Source organism: Megascapheus bottae, unplaced genomic scaffold (assembly GCF_031878675.1).
Source record: "Megascapheus bottae isolate mThoBot1 unplaced genomic scaffold, mThoBot2.hap1 HAP1_SCAFFOLD_139, whole genome shotgun sequence".
Classification (NCBI taxonomy): Eukaryota; Metazoa; Chordata; class Mammalia; order Rodentia; family Geomyidae; genus Megascapheus; species Megascapheus bottae.
In genome coordinates this window covers 223,584-239,521 of record NW_028327705.1, presented here as the reverse complement: position 1 = coordinate 239,521, position 15,938 = coordinate 223,584, and the positions used below count along the sequence as shown (strand labels likewise).

Below are 15,938 nucleotides of genomic sequence, written 5' to 3'. Positions count from 1 at the left end.
CTAATCTAGCTATCCAGGAGGCTGAGATCTGAGTATCACCATTCAAACCTAGCCTGGACAAGAAAGCCCTTGAGTCTCTTATCTCCAATTAACCACCAAAAATCCAGAAATAGAGCTGTGGCTCAAGTGGGAGAGGGCTAGATTTGAGCAAAAAGCTTAGGGATAGCTCCCAAGATCCTAAATTTAAACCACACACACACACACACACACACACACACACACGACAATTACATATTTGAATCCATATACACACATATATTGTATACATACTGAGTAGATAATAGGTAGATATTCCAACTGTATTTTAAACATATTCTCTAAAAATCTAGGGCAACATGAAGGAAAATATGGTTTTTTAAAAAAACTCACCTCTAATGTAAAATGTAAACATAGATGATTATATAAAATCATGTTATCCCAAAGTTTTATCAAAGCAAGATGATAAAGGATGAAAAGTATACTTTTTCATGCCACTACTTATTTTATAAAGACCAAACAATTGAACAAAGTAGAGAAATGTTTCATTTTTTTGTAATTCGAGTTATAGTTATCACAATTTAAAGTCAAATTCAGATTGTACACATCAATTCTTTATCTCAAGAGCAAAATTGTTCATAAAATGAGAAAAAAAGTATAAATATACCTATCATCCCTAGGAAAAGCAAGTACAAAATGTGTCATTTAAAGTCTGCTTCATTATCTTTAACCTAATTTGATTTCCTTTTTTTTGTAGGGCTAAGAAGAACAAGGTGAAGCCTATAATCAGAATAAGCGAGAAGTCTGAGTCTCTTTTAGAAATACAAATAGTATCTGTCAGTGCCCTCACCCACCCAGCCACCCAGGGGTATCCCTCGATGCTCCCAAGAAACCCGACGGTGGAAGGGGAAGAGCACAGGACATTTTTAACCACAACACTTGCAAACCTTCAAGCCACCTGCCTTCTAAATCATAGAGAGTGCATGCATCTACGTCATTCTCAATACTCAGGGCAGCCCTTTTACATCACCCACCTATCACCTAAAGATAAGTTACATAGAATGCATTCCCAATGATGAGGATTTAGGAAATCATTCCTTCACTGGTCTGTATGAAATTGGTATTACTCATCATCATTCAATTATAACTAAAGATAACAAAAAACTCGTAAGTAACATCCTCTGTGATTTGTATTAATTTCCAACTTTCTAGCCCACTGACTGAACATGTTTCAAGTCACCACTTCATTTCCTGCTGTGTGCACTTGGTGTGGTGTCTCACTTATGCTCATGCCAATATAACACAAAGCCAAATAAACAGGTTATAGAACATAACCACTAACCAAGGCCATATGAATCAGCACAAGAATTTATTAAAAGAAATATGAACCCAGAAAAACATACATCTAGAAGTTTTAATTTTTTTGTAGGTCTTAGGACTTGAACTTAGGCCTGGGCACTGTTCCTGAGCTCTTTTGCTTAAGTCTACTACATGGAGCCCCAGTGCCACTTCCGGTTTTCTGGAAGTTCATTGGAAATAAGAGTCTGACAGACTTTTCTGCCTGGGCTGACTTTGAACTGCAATCCTCAGATCTCAACCACCTGAGAAGCTAGGATTCCCAGGCTACCAGTACCCTACTTCTAGAATGTCTTAACAAGTGTGTTCCAATTACAAGGACAAGATGTCATCCAGGACTTGAATTGCTAGCTTAACTGCTCTGTGCATACACAATGGTCCATCAGCTACTGGCTCTTTTCCATGCTCACTGGGGCATGGCGCTATCTGGCAGGTGTCTGTCAAAGCTCCAATAAAGAAACACTACAGGCATCACAGACTCACAGAAATCACTTCCTTATCTCTTTCCCGTGATTTCTATATGAAGGCAAACCCCTAAAATTCAGTTTTCAAATAGAGCACAGATAAGGTTTTCGAGTTCTGTGTCAACTTTCATGCTTTAGCCTAAAACCAGGAGCATTACCTACAGGTCTATATGGCTTAATTAGAAGCCATCATAGATAAGCTAAGGTCGTCTACAAACTAGTGTCCTGGAAGAAAAGTGAAATTATGGAATAGCAAACACAGGTGCTCGTTTCAACGTAGATGCTGCTAGCCCATTATGCAATGTGTTTATAGGAAGCAAAGCCATTCCTGGGACCATTCTTTGCATTGCATTTCGAATGGCCTGTGTCCATTGATCCTGGTGGAAAGCAGCTTCTTGGACAATGCAACCACAGGAAGCTAAGCATGAACACCTGTATTTGCCTTCCCCCACTTATCTAATAAATGAGTTTCACCATTCATATCACCCACAGGTTCAAGTATCCTTTACTCAAAATGAAAATCCCCTTAAAATTCAGTGCTCACAAATGTGCCATGTGATTGTGGTAAGACACTATTATTTTCATGATTTATCAACTATTTTGTTGGCTTTTGTTTTTCACTTTCAGTTTTTAGTGGGTTAATTCTAGCTAAGAATTTTGTGGAGTTTTCTTCCCAAGCTTGTTTGAAGTGGTCATCTTCACACCCCAGATTCTAGAGTTGTGGGGATTATAGGCAGAAGCCATGGCCCCTGACTGAGATTCAGGTCAGATAGGAATGTATTTTGTTTCTGATTTGAAAGAGCAAAAATATCTGTATTTCTGCTTTCTTGAAGTAATAGTTTTGACTCTTCACACACCACTTGCCAACTTTGGTTCCTCACATTTATCTCTCAGAGGTACACAGAGCATAAGTGTGTGCCCTTCCTTCTGTCCTCCACATCAGACACACAGAAACTTCATCCAGTGTCATGTCACAGAGCAATCTATCACTTTTCACTGCAAAAGTAGAAAAGATCTGAGGATCAAAGTTCCAAGCCAGCCCAGTTAAGAAAGTCCCTGAGACTCTTATCTTCAATTAACCACCAAAAAAAGTCAGAAGTGACACTGTGGCTAAGTAGTAGAGCACTAGCCTAGAGCAAAAAAGCTTATGGAGCTGGGGTGGTGGCAAACTTCTTATATCACCCCACAGGAAGAGCAGTGTCCAAAACAGGAAGAAGGAAGCAAAAGTCAGTCACAGTTCAGCATGTGTGCTTTTGAATTGATTCACAGAGGTTGCAAGTGACATTCCTGTCATATAGATCAGAATGAGCAGTAAGAGAAACTTCAACCACAAACTGGACAAAAATTCAGTTGACAAAGGGACAATCTGTGAATTCATCTCTGTCCACAAGATACACTCTATGCCAAAGAGTTGGTGTGTGTGGCAAATTTTTCTCTCTGTTGTCTTTGAGAATGAACACACACGCACAGACACACAAACAGAAAGCCTGATATGAAAGCAGGCACTGATATCCAGTGAGGACATAAAATTGTCCAATGTCATCAGAGAAGAATTGATTTTCCTTTGGTTTTGGAAGTGGATGAGGGATGAACTGAAAAGTCTATTGTCCACATTAGTTGGAAGTATCATTAGTTCAAGCTTTTTAGTAACAGCTGAAAAATCTTGAACTAGAGAGCAAGGTATGAGATGAGGGTAGCAAAGAAAGGTATCTTCTAGAGATGAGACACGGAAAAAGGGAGCCATTTTGGTTTTCTTTCTTTTCTTTTTCTTTTTTGTTGGTCTTTTGGCTTGAATTCTAGACCTGAGTGCTGTCCCTGAGCTCTTCAGCTCAAGGTTACCACCTTATTCCTGGGCCTGGGCAATGTCCCTGAGCTCTTCAGCTCAAGACTACTGCTCTGTCACTGAGCCACAGCCCCACTGCCCATTTTTTTTCTAGTGATTAAGTGGAGATAAGAGTCTCATGGTATTTAGTGCCTGGGCTAGCTTTGATCCAAGATTCTCATATCTTAGCCTCCTGACTATCTGGGATTTTAGGCATGAGCCAGTTTGTACACTAGTCCAGAAGATGTAAGCAGCTTTGGTTGTAAAAAGTCATGCAATAATGAACACTGCAGTTAAGTAAACTCTAGTCATTGTTGTAGATACTTACCAATAGTTTCTTAATTTCAACCCCCACCATCCTCTCCAAATGGGTACAAGAGTAGAATTTCTTTATGCTGTGAAAGAGAAATAAAAATAAAATGAACACACACTTGAAGAAAGTGAAACTGTCCTTAGAAATTTTGTTTCAAGGAAGCATTCATCTCTTAAAGAAAAATAAATACACGTGGGAAATGAGCACAATGTCTTAGATGTAGGAGGCCAACATGTTTCTGAGCTTTACATCCTATTCAACCATGGACATAGTTATCAAGGGTGTGGTTTCAGTTAATGTTCCACACACCCACGTGCAAAGTGGAGGTTCGGGGCCGGTCCTGGTGCCACAAAGAGGTCCTGGGACTGTTCAGAGGGGAAACCCAGTGGGAGGAGGTTAGGTGACTAGGTCAGCAGAGGAGGATGGAGAGGACAGACAGGAGGGTTGGGGAGGACGGGACAGGGCTCACCTCCTCTCCAGTCTAGTACGCATCCTAGCAGAGGAGGACCCGCGTGGACGGCTCCAGAGGGAGGAAGGGGAGTCCAGGGCGGTGAGGACCCACGCTGTTAGCCATTGAGACACTGGACCTGAGGAGTCGTTATTTCTGGGTCCTCAGCGGAAGGGGGGAGATCCGGGAGGAGCAGAGTGGACTTCCGGGGTGGGCCCTCCAGGGTCCAGGCCGATCAATTCTCTACCAAATTTTGTTTGTATTGGCTACCATTTCTAAGGGGGAGACCAAGATGCTGTTGTCATCTGTGTTTTGTGGAATAAGGAAGTGGTTTTTATAGAAATTACTATAAGGAACAGGAGCGATGATGACATTGCTTTCATTCCGGATCCAGCTAATTCTGTCCATCCAGTTGTATTGCTGTTTCTTCTGGGTGAAGAGATTGCAAATGGGTCACTCTTTGGAGGGAACATTGCCCTCTCATCATTTTCTTTATTCTTCTATCCTTACCAAAGGGGTGTGTGTGTGTGTGTGTGTGTGTGTGTGTGTGTGTGTGTGTGTGTGTGTGTGTGTCTATGAGTGTATCACTGAAAGGATACATATAGATACCTTATATCTGTCTTAGAGTTCCATTTCTGTTTGTCACTTCTACCTAGAGTCACCTTCATCTGCCTTGTGGCAAGAAGTGATGCAGACATCACAGACACATGCCCAAGGTAGTACTTCTTGCTGTGCTGGTTCTGCCACTTGAATAGGAGAAAAGGCCTTGAATCTTTATGCTCAAGCCTGCTAATCCAACACATTGGCCATGAATCAAATTTCCTACTTCTCGTTGATTAATTGAAGATGAGACTCTCATAGGCTTTCCTGCCTAGTTTGACTTTGAAACATGTTCTTCAGAGGTCAGCTTCCTGAGCAGTTAGGATTGTGTGAGCCATTGGCATCTGGCAAAGGACAATGTGTGTGATTCCTGTGGCAGGTCCTGTCTCAGGACATGGATGTGAGTAACTTCTCTATCTCCTTTTGTCACAACATGAACGAACAAAATTTACTCTCTGTCAAGACAGAATGTGCAGGTACTTCATCTCTACATGAGAGCAGTAAAAAGGCTGATAGCAGCTCTCAGGGTTCACAAGCTCCCATGAGCATTGTGGCAGAGACCTGTGTGCCAGAGGTAGAGGCTGCAGAAGAAGGAAGATTTGCATCAGATGTGAGTCCTTTGCTGGAGGAAAAGGCATCTTGCCTCCTTGCTGGAGAGGCAGCCTGTCTCCACCCAGCAGGGGAAGAGCCTGAGCCATCTGTTCAGGAACCTGTGCCACCCATTGAGGATGAAGCCCCAGGTTCATCTGTACCCCTGGAAATGGATGGCGAAGGTCTCGGGAAGGTTGTTTATCCACTAGCTGGCAAAAGTCAAGACTATGACCTGTCAATCTCTGAGGACACTATTTCTCCACGGCTCTATGCTTTGGAGCTAGAGCCATCTGAACCCCTGGCTAGAGAGGCAGACATGGCACCTGAGAGAGACCCAGCTCCCTGGATGTCCCTGGCAGTGGGGGATTTTCAGGTGTCCTCCAGGGTGTCATCCCGGATTTCCTTCTTGAAGCTAAATCAGGACATGAGCACAGCACATTTGCTGGAGTGGCTACCTGACCTGAAGGCCGAACAGTTCTCACTCATGGCTGTGGTGAGTAGCTTGGCACCCCTGGGCATGCAGTCTTTCCCTCTCCCCTCTACTGCCCACACCCACCATTTCCCTGTGCAGAGGACATTTCTACTGCACATCCCAGCCTTGTGGGTACAAAACACAGGACCAGGTCTGGGTTCACCAAGTCAAGCCATCTTGACTTCTTCAGGGACAATTGCAACCACAGGGCGTCCAGGGATCCTGATGGCTCAGGGAGTAACAAGGACAAGCAGACAGAAGCCCAGGCCCCTTGGTCTCTCCACTGGCCATTGAATTCTTAACCCTCACTGGGGGCCTGGTGGCTGTTGAGATCCCATGGCACTTGGCATCTGCCACAGGGTGGAGACAAATGCCTGTGGACTGCAGACAGAAAGGAGGGCTGGTGGAGAAAGGCAAATGTGCCCTGCCTGGGACATGCAGGCTGAGGCACCTCATGATTGGCAGAATGAAATTGGTCCCACCCTGCCCTCCTCTCTAGGTCCTCATGCTGTTTTTAGGGACAGGGGCTCTTTTTAGAGCCAGGGGCTCTCAGAGGTCCAGGAAGGAGCATGGAGACACACCTAGACATGCAGCTCTGCTTCCTGAGACCCAGTGCCTAGTCCTGCCTCCCATCCCAGGCAGAGGCTCTGGAGGCCTCAGGCAGAGTCCCACTGACCATTTGTTTTCCCTTTCCAGAGGCTGTTCAAAGAGCTCAGACCTTATCATTGTTTGAGCTACATGAATTCCTACCCGGGTAAGGAGTGTCAGGTTCTCCTGGTACCTACAATGCTGGCCATTTTACAACATTGTCATCAAATCGCAAGCTGTGGCATTACAACGTCCTTGTTGGACCACAGCGCTGAGGCAGCAGACAGGGCAGAAGTCTTGGAGCACTGGATTGAGGTGGCTTTGGTATGCTGCAAGAGGGGCCTGGGACCCTTCTTCCCTTTCCCATCCTGACCAGCAGGCTGCCTGCTCACTCACAGCTGCTTCCTGAGTCTGCAAACCCCTCCTCAGGCTCGGCCCAGGTTCCAGTCATGTGCCCTCCTGCTCTGCTTCCACTAGGATGGAGTCATCTCCTCATGCTCCCTAGCATTCATCCCAGTAATCAAGGTGGAGACGTAAGATCAAAGCAGGACCCCGGGGGCTGCTCCACAGTTCAACTCACACATTCCTCATCTCTAGGAATACCACCATCTCAAAAATATCAGCTCCATATGCGCCATCTTATCTGCCTTGCAGAGCCATGCCCTGCAAGGCCTGAAGCAAACATGGAGAGCTGCGCAGGAAATACAAGGCAACATGCCAATGAGCAGAGAGAGCACAGAAAGAGCATCAAGTCCCATGCCAGTGCTACACATAGGTTTCTTGGGTTATTAAAAATTCTCTTTGCAGGGCTGGGAGTTTGGCTTAGTGGTAGAGTGCTTGTCTGGCATGTAGGAAGACACGGGTTCCATTCCTCACTACCACATACAGTTAAAAAAGCTGGAAGTGGTGCTTTGGCTCAGGTGGCTGAGCAATAGCCTTGAGCAACATCCTGACTGCATCGCCCCCCGGGTGATGGGCCTCCCTGATGTCTGAGAGTCAGGAGTAGGGACCTGGATGGTAGGTTACTGGACCTGTCAGTCTTGTGTCTTCAACTTGGGACTCTCTAGGTTCCTGTGACCTTGTCCTCTGACCTGAACCTGATTCATGATCAGACAGCCCAGAAGCCATTAAACCAGGCCTCATGTACAGTACCCCATCTCCTGGCTCTCCTCAAATCATCAAGGTGTCCCACTTCAGCTCTCTACTGGATTGATGTACATTGTTGCTATTGGTTTTCTGCTCTTTCTTTCCTTTTTACTCTTTTTTTAGTAGGTTGATATTATAACATTTATTAAAATAATGCTATGGGTTAATAGAAACAGCAAAGAACCAAAGAATTAAAATGCAAGCTATGTAAAATCCCAACTAAAACTCAAAAGTGTCTAATGTATTCATTCATTAGCTAACTAAAAGCCCAAGAAAGACAAGACACCCAATATAATAAAGTACTGCAAAACAATTGGCAACTTTCAGTTATCAAAATTGTGGACTTTGCATTTGTATCCTTTTCTCAATCAAGAAAAAAATTCTTTTTGAATGTTATATAACATACATGTAAAACAAGATAGAAAAATACATTATAAACTTGTAACAATGGCTGTAAATACATTATCTTACATGTTTCTCATAGGCAATAGGTTGGTTATGGTACATACATAGCATGAAATTACTAAGATAATAAAGAATAGACAAAAAAATACATGTCAGCTGTACGGTAACATACAAGCGACACTCCCATCTACCCCCACTAAAAAAATTACATAATACTGTCAGAAAAAGTCTTAAAAACTACATACTTTAATAAGAAATAAATTCAATAAAGAATGATAATACTGAGAACCAAGGCATTCAGAGATTTCAAAAGTCATGCTTTTTTTCAGTTGATCCAAAATTTGGTCAACTAAGTTTTCAAAAGTTTGTTCAGAGCCAACATCACTCATAAATGTCACACATTTATTGTTTCATACATTTACTTTCTTCCCCATAAAAGACCTTTGATAAACATCTAAAATGTCCAGGTACAACACAGTTGAGATGAAACTGAATCAAATACTGGTATTATTTTGTTACTATCACCTCAAGTGTTTGAGTGTCGCAAATTTATTTAACCAACCAAACAAAATAAAAACCAAAATGGCACAGCATATGTTGTAAATAAATCAAAACAACTATATGTGTAACAGAAAGACAAAGATGTGGCACATTAAACCAAAGCTAGCTGAGTTCAAAGCAATGTCTATCGCATAGTAAATAAACTGAAAACGGTTCCAAGTGAGACAAGATGATAGAGGTCACCTTAAAGGTGCCCACTAGGCTTCCTGCTGACCTTGACTGTGGAGCTGAGAAGGTATAGAAGAGGGCCGAGCTGATGAGCTAAGGGTCCACCGTCACTTGAGATTTGCCACATCTGGTACTGAGCGGTTAATGGTTATTTACTCAAGTGTTTAGATGAAGGCTTTGCACACAAATCACTTCAACTACAAAATGGTTTGAACTTCACAAGAAACTGGAAGCTCAAACTGAAATTCAGTTCTATATTTCTATGCACAATGATGCTAGTTTTTCACATTCTTTGAAAGTTTAAAAAACAGGGAAGGGCAAAAATGTGTGTGTAGGGGTGACTACTAAAGCCAGCAAAGTGATGGACAAGTTATCTGGTATGAGATAAAGACTGCTTAAATGTGGATCACTTAGAAACATTTTCAGAATGAAAATTACAAAGGATCATTTCTGTGACGAAGTCTGCTAGGTATACTATTATCTCCAATTAATAAGAGGAAAAAAAAGAATCCCAGATATCCCCTCTTCTCTGAAGAAAATAAAGCTCTAATTTTGCCTGTAAAATGATGTGCAGATCTCACATAATTTTTCTCTTAGAATCCTCTGGGCTAATAGTACAGACCATAATAACCCAAAGTACTCAATTACGTTTTTTAAAAGAATGACATTTTAAAACTTACTAGTCAAACCTAAGGAAAGGTATGAATTTTTTTCACAGTATCAGATTTGGCAAATTTGCATCCAGGTAATGTGGCACAAATCGTATAATTCAAAGCATCAACTCTCACCTTCCCTCCTATCTTCGTTCACATACTGGGCGACTGAGTAGTATGCATTCACTTTTACTCTGAGGGAGGAGCTGATCTTACAAGACACTTGACTAAATGACCATGAAGGAAAATAAGGCACTTTCTTTTCTTTAGACTTATTCCAATACTTAAAAAATAAAAAAGAAAGACAAAAAGGCTCTTTTGGTCTTTTGTTTCTTGACAACCACCAGAAAAAATTAGTTAATGAAATAAAGGGTTTCTTTGTTCTTTTTTCTTTTTTAATAACACTTGAAAGTATAAAATGCTACATTTCCAAATATATATATATATATTTTTTTTTCTGCACCAGCACCCTTGTATAGTAAAAGTATCTACTTTTGTTCATTTGTTTCAATGCACTACACTTTATCTACAATTTCATTACATGTATACAGCAAATAGGCAAGCATGGCTTTTACATCCTTAATGATTTTTTTTCTAGACAGGGAATTAAAAAAAAATATTTGAACAGTTTGCCCAGTAATGTGACACATAATGCATGCACCTTGTTCTCAAATATTTTTAAGGAGGTGTAAAATAATGGTTCAATAATTTTAACTCAGTCATCTTTTTAAAAATAGTGTTGCAGTTTTGTTGTTTGTATTACTTTTCAAAACTCGATAATTTTTTGTCCCATGGCACAATTTCTTCTAATACTTCAAATTTTGGCAGGCAATATAAAAAAAGGCTGCAACTTCTGCCCCCTTACAGGGCATGGTAGTGAGTCAACAGCACCTCAAGTTTTGCCTACTGTGTGAAACCACTTCACCAATGACAACGCTGACCAAAGGTTCATGCATGATGCACCCCACACAGTACATTCAGAGAGAGCATTGACTTGGATACAAGAAGACAAAGAGGCTGTCAGGCCGCGGGACACGTTCGGAGGGCCAGCGGGGCCTGGTGGGCAGGATGGCCGGGGGCCTGGGGCAGGGAGGGCTTGGCAGGCTCGGAGGTGCGCGTCTTCCCGGGAGGGCTTGGGGTGGGGCGGGGCGGGGTGGGGCGTCCACCGTGGCCCGGGCACCCGGGGACGGGGGTCGTCCTCCGTCCTCCCCAGCCCCCCACCCCCCCGACCCCGGGCCGACGGCCCTGCCTCCCCCCCTCCCCCGCTCCCCAGGCCTCCCATGAAAACCCAGCTGCGCGTCCCCCCGTGGAGGGCGGCGCCCATGTCGGCTCCGGGGAGCGTGGGGGTCGGGGACAGCAGGCTGGAGCAGAGCCCGGCGCGGGCGCAGGGCCAGCGGCGGGCATCCCAGGAGCCATGCCCTGCAAGAGCGCCAAGTGGCTGCAGGAGGAGCTGGAGGTGCGCGGCGGGGCCTCGCTGCTGCTGCTCGACTGCCGGCCCCAGGAGCTGTTCGAGTTGTCGCACATCGAGACGGCCATCAACCTGGCCATCCCGGGCCTCGTGCTCCGCTGCCTGCGCAAGGGCAACCTGCCCATCCGCTCCATCATCCCCAACCACGCCGACAAGGAGCGCTTCACCACCCGCTGCAAGGCCGCCACCATGCTGCTCTAGGATGAGGCCACCACCGAGTGGCAGCCCGAGGCGCATGCGCGCCCGACTCCGTCCTCGGCCTGCTGCTGCAGAAGCTGCGGGAAGACGGCTGCCAGGCCTATTACCTCCAGGGTGGTTTCAACAAGTTCCAGAACGAGTACTCCGAGCACTGCGAGACCAATGTGGACAGCTCGTCCTCGCCCAGCGGCTCGCCGCCCACCTCGGTGCTGGGGCTGGGGGGGCTTCGGATCAGCTCAGACTGCTCTGATGGTGAGTCGGACAGGGAGCTGCTCAGCAGTGCCACCGAGTCGGATGGCAGCCCCGTGCCATCCAGCCAGCCAGCCTTCCCCGTGCAAATTCTGCCCTACCTCTACCTCGGCTGTGCCAAGGACTCCACCAACCTGGACGTGCTGGGCAAATATGGCATCAAGTACATTCTCAATGTCACCCCCAACCACCCCAACGCCTTCGAGTTCACCTACAAGCAGATTCCCATCTCCGACCACTGGAGCCAGAATCTCTCCCAATTCTTCCCTGAGGCCATTAGCTTTATCGACGAGGCTCGCTCCAAGAAGTGTGGGGTCCTGGTTCACTGCCTGGCAGGCATCAGCCGCTCCGTGACAGTCACCGTGGCCTACCTGATGCAGAAGCTGAACCTGTCCCTCAACCGACGCCTACGACTTCGTCAAGAGGAAAAAGTCCAACATTTCGCCCAATTTCAACTTCATGGGGCAGCTGCTGGACTTAGAGCAGACTCTGGGGCTCAGCAGCCCGTGCAACAGCCACACGCCCAGCAAGCAGCTCTACTTCTCCACGCCCGCCAACCACAACCTGTACCCCCTCAACACGCTGGAATCCACGTGAGGACGGGCCCCAGGCCCGGCCTGGCGCGGCCTGCCCACAGGCTTCCACCGGTCACAGGTCTGTACCCAGGCCCAGGCCCTAACGCAGTGGCCGGGCCCACAGGTCAGCGGGGGGGTCTTGGATGGATCGTGGCATGACGCGCCAGAGACGCTGTGGCCCTCGGATGACATGTGGCTTTTGGGGGAGCCAGAGAGGGCACCCCGTTTCTGACCCAGGACACTGCATTCTGCTCGAGCAGCCGCTTGTGGTGGTTGAAGATCCCGCAGAAGCTGGGCGGGCTGCTCGTGAGCTTCTTGTCGTTCATCAGCTGCACCAGGGAATCCGGGGTGGGCTTCGGCTTCTCCTTCCTTTCCATTTCCCAGACCATATTCCAGGCTCCGCTGCGCTCTCTGCCTGCCGCTGCCGCCAAGGAGAAGGAGGAGGAGGACGAGGACGAAGAGGAGGAGGAGGAGGGAGGGGTGCCGCCTACTGCTAGGCACACCCGTCCCGCTCTGCTCCGGCTCCTGCTCTGGCTCCAGCGCACCGCTGGGCGGCCGGCTCCGCGCACCCGCCTGCCCACCCCCCACAGGCACTTTCCCCCCCAGGCCGGATGTGCTTGTCGGCCGCCTGGCGCGGCTCCCTTGCAAGGCCGGTGGCTGAGGCGGGTCTCGGGGCCGCTGCGCTAGGAGGAGCCGGGGCTGCTGCTCCTTGGGAGGCGCTGATCAGCTTGGCCACTCCGCTGCAGCTCCGCTGGCTCGCCAGGCTCGGGTCCCTCTGGCCGCTGCTGTGGAGGCGCTCAGTGCTCCTACTGCGCTCCTCCTCTTCCTCCCGCTCGCTGCCTCCTCACTCACTTACCAAATGCTGACATTCCTACTATATCCCAGAGTTCATCAGTAAGGAAATCTGTATCACTCTATCCTGTGTGTTGCTCCAGATGGACTTGGAGGGCTTTATGGTAAAAAGCATGCAGATACGGCACTTTAGTTCCTGGAACACTGTTGATCACTGGGGTCATAATTCCACCTCAAGTTTATTTCTGATGTTTTTTCTGCCTGCTCCTCAGTTTCTCATTTCATCCTTACCTAATCTCCTGGACGACTCTTCCTCTTCTGGCCTTCCCTGACCTCCCAGCACAGAGGCGCCCTCCTCCTTTCTGGTCTCTGTTGGGTATGGAAGGCTCTTATGTGCCCCTCGTTGCCCATCCCACTTCGCCCCTTGACAAAGACAGGTTCCTTCAGAAAAAGAAATTTGTAAACATAATGAAATGACTCTGTTTTTTCCTAAAATATTCTAATGTTGCATAAGACCCTCCCAAGATCTTCTATTGGAATAAGCCATATATGTATTCTCACAACTGCAGAGCATCCACAAATTTACCCACAGTTTCAAGTTCCTTACAAATGTCAACCATCTTACCATTTGCTTTTAGTTGACAGTGTTTTCTTTTCTTAACATTACTATGTCACTTTGAATCACTTTCCCATTCAGGGCTGAATCCCAAGGTAACAGATACAGTAAAACAGTACACAACCCACCAAATTTTGTTTGTATTTGCTATCATCTATAAGGAGGAGACCAAGATGCTGTTGTCATCAGTATTTTATGGAATAAGAAAGTGGTTTCTATATAAATTGCTAAGGTACAGAGAGGGATGATGGCATTTTTTTCATTCCAGATCCAGCTAATTCTGTCCATCCAGTTGTACTGCCATTTCTTCTGGGTGAAGGGATTGCAAAGGGGTCAGACTTTGAAGGGAACATTACCCTCTCATCATTTTCATTATTCTTCTATCCTTACCAGAGGGATGTGTGTGTGTGTGTGTGTGTGTGTGTGTGTGTGTGTGTGTGTGTGTGAGTGTACCAGTGAATGGATTCATGTGGATACCTTATATCTGTCTTAGACTTCCATTTCTGTTTGTCACTTCTACCTAGAGTCACCTTCATCTGCCTTGTGGCAAGAAGTGATGCAGACATCACAGACACATGCCCACAGTAGTACTTCTTGCTGTGGTGGTTCTGCCACTTGAATAGGACAATGGGCCTTGAATCTTTATGCTCAAGTCTATCTAGACCCTTAGCTACCAATGACCATTCTTAAGTTACCACATTCAGGACAAAGTTTATTTTTAATTCAGAGGCCAGGTATAGGTAAAAGAGATCCTCAACATGTTCATTTACTCATGAGAGGCATTAATTTGGCTTAAGACTTTTTTTTCCTCTTGCAAAATATCCTATATGAAAATATTCATAAAGGAAATAAAGCTACTGGTTTTGTTTTGAATTGTGTGCTGTAGGGATAAGAAGATGCATTCCCTTAGTAGTTTTATCAGTAGAAGCTAAAGATCCTGGAGATACAAATAAAGGGGAAAATCCAGCAGAGTCTTCTGAATAAGGAGACGGCAACCAGGCCAGGATGCAAATGCTGCTGTCTTCATCTAGGAGATGCTACTGTGGGCTACAGTCCCTACCAAGTCTTTCACACCTATCTGGAGGTCTTCCCTATATTCTGGTGAGGTGGCCATTGCTATCCTCACCCTGTGTGACCCTGCCAGCTCACACACCTTTCCAGGAGCTGAAGTGTGTTAGCCGATGACACATCTGTCAGGCCAAGGAGGGAAATGTGGCAAAGGCTGAGGGTACTTCCTGCACAGCTCCTCTTTCCATTCACACTGTGGCTCTGCCCTCTGCACATGGTATCCTCAAGCCCAGAGAAGCTGCCTTCCCTCCACATTGTGTCCTTGTTCTCCCATTATCAGGATGAGTGAATCATCATAAAGTAGAGGCTTGCACAGTGAACTCTATTAAAGTAATGAACAATCCGACCCCAGAGAGCCCTGAGCAGCCCCGCCACCGCCGCGGGCCTAGTTACCACCACAGCCCTGGGGGAGCCACAGCTGCCACATCTGGCCCCGGTCACCATCACCTCAGCTGGGAGCAGCAAGGAGGAGACCCAGCAGCTGCCCGTGGCCCTGCCCTCAGCACCAGCACCAGGGCAGCAGCTCAGGGAGGGGCGGCCCGGGCAGCCTCACATGGGCGGCACATGCCGGCGGGGACAACAAGTCATTGCAAAGAAGGTTTTGGGAACAGTGAAATGGTTCAAGGTAAGGAACGGATAGGGTTTCATCAACAGGAATGACGCCAAAGAAGATGCATTTGTACACCGGTCCGCCATAAGAAGAATCGCCCCAGGAAGGCCCTTCGCAGGGTGGGAGATGGAGAGACTGGAGGTTGGTGCTGTGGAAGGAGAACAGGGTGTGGAGGCAGCAAAGGTCCCAGGTCCTGGTGGAGTTCCTGTTCAAGGCCGTCAATGTGCAGCCGACCATAACCATTATAGACGCCATCCACCTAGTCGGGGTCCTCCGCGCAATTACCCGCAGAGCCTCCAGAAGAGGAGCATGGGGAGAAGAAGGAGGGATCCGAGAGTGCTCCCGAAGGCAGGCCCAACAGCGCCGGCCCCACCGCAGACGCAGGTTCCCACCTTACTCCATTCGGAGACCCTCTGGGCGTCGACCACAGTACTCCAACCCTCCTGTGCAGGGAGAGGGGATGGAGGGTGCTGACAACCAGGGCGCGGGAGAACAAGGTGGACCAGGGAGACAGACCACGATTCCGCAGAGGCCTCCTATCCAAAGACAGCCTAGAGAGGGTGGGAATGAAGAGGATAAGGAAAATCGAGGAGGTGAGACCCAAGGCCAGCAGCCACCTCAACGTCGGTACCGCAGGAACTTCAATGACCGACGAGACGCCCGGAGAACCCTCAACCACCAGATGGCAAAGAGAGGAAAGCAGCCGATCCACCAGCTGAGGATTTGTCCTCAAACCGAGGCTGAGCAGGGCGGGGCTGAGGAAAAGCCGGCCTACCATCTTTACCATCATCCGGTTTAG

At 46.9% G+C, this 15,938-nt stretch overlaps 2 pseudogenes; both read left to right on the top strand.

Annotated features, from left to right (window-relative positions):
* Positions 1-10,843: 10,843 nt before the first annotated feature.
* Positions 10,844-12,075, top strand: LOC150039483 (dual specificity protein phosphatase 7 pseudogene; annotated as a pseudogene).
* A 913-nt stretch (positions 12,076-12,988) lies between these two features.
* LOC150039482 (Y-box-binding protein 1 pseudogene) lies at positions 12,989-15,938 on the top strand (annotated as a pseudogene).